Source organism: Apium graveolens, chromosome 3 (genome assembly GCF_009905375.1).
Source record: "Apium graveolens cultivar Ventura chromosome 3, ASM990537v1, whole genome shotgun sequence".
NCBI classification, from domain to species: domain Eukaryota; kingdom Viridiplantae; phylum Streptophyta; class Magnoliopsida; order Apiales; family Apiaceae; genus Apium; species Apium graveolens.
Genome location: NC_133649.1, coordinates 13,450,307 through 13,451,847, shown reverse-complemented (window position 1 = coordinate 13,451,847; position 1,541 = coordinate 13,450,307).

The following is a 1,541-nucleotide window of genomic DNA, read 5'->3' as shown; positions in this document are numbered from 1 at the left end:
CGAGAAGATTCTTATCACTTATCGGGAACTGCGCAAGGAATAATATCTACCTTACTAGATGGAGGTAAGACTAGCAAGAAGGTGCGCCCTTATCTATAGACAGAACCTCGAATTGCATGCGTGGTTGTAAGCATAACGTCAAGGACGATGACAAGAATATGAAAGACCAGGACAGGCGTTAGCATTGGGGTCGATCTATGAATAAAATGATATACAACGGTAAATGAGGTTTCATCGACTAAGAAATGCGAATAGAAGGAAAAGTATAGAAGGCATACCGAAGTAGAAGGACCTTTATATGAACATTCTTTCAATTAGATATTTTAGTGGTAAACCATAAAAATAGCAAGTAATGTATATAGTAATGACGACCAAAATAATTGATTTCCAAAACTTTAAAAATGAGATTTCGGAAAAGATTTTCTTAATCAACTTTCAGAAGATTTTTGCATGAAATGAGTTTTACAAATGATTTGTCAAACTACTACTTATGTTCTTGTTATTATAAAGAGAAAATGATCTAAAAAGAAGAATGGAATTAGACTCAGTGTTGTTATTCAAAGGGCCAAGTAGACCCATCAGCAGGAAGAAGGTTTAAGGTTGCTGTGAAAAAAAAAAGAAAGTAAACGTTGTTTAATAAAATTAATAATTGAATCAACGTATTAAAATATTATTTCCCCACTTTATAAGATTAATAAAATTTAACGAGATTCGTGATTCGAATGGACGCAGAATGATTGAAGGAAATGGCAGAATCTTCTAGACGGTAGGCAGAAGAATCATATGTTATCGACAAAACTGAGGCGTTGCGTGATCGATGGTTATTTATACGGAATAAATGGAATCTAAAGCAATGGTTATAAATTTCGGAAGGACGCGATTAAGATCAAATTATTGAAGTAGTTGATGTGAAGACAGTTCCAGGAAGCATTTCGAAGCAATGATGTGACTTGAATCGTGAACCTGTATCCGCACGATCCTGAAGACATACGTAAGTGAAGCGTGGAGGTGATCGACATTAACATTCTTTCTTCTAATACGACAGTATATGTTTTTCTTGATTTTTTTGAATACGTCTGAGCTTCTTCTGTTGATAAATTATATGAGGCGAAAATGAAAGAAAATTTATTGTATTCCTTCTGAATTGTTTCTCTTTTCGAATCCTTGATTTTTGATTAAGACAATAGTGCTGTGATATGACGTTTTGTCGAAATGATGAAAAGTCGGGTGGGACGCCACCTAATCATGGGCTGTATGCCATATAGTATGAAAGACTGGCCATCTTAAGTACGAATATGGTTGTCTCATTCTTCACTCATTTTCTTTCTTCAATTTTCTGATTTACAAATTTTTTTTCAATCGGATGTTGTATTGTTATTCCTTATTCCGAGTTTAATCAAAATCATATTCCCAGACTTTCCTTTTGTGTAAAGTCTGTTCTCTGACGATTTCATAAGAAATGAAATAGTATGATACGTGGAACTATACAACGAACATAGATACGACTGCAAATCGATAAATGGTGGACATCTGCGAGCGAG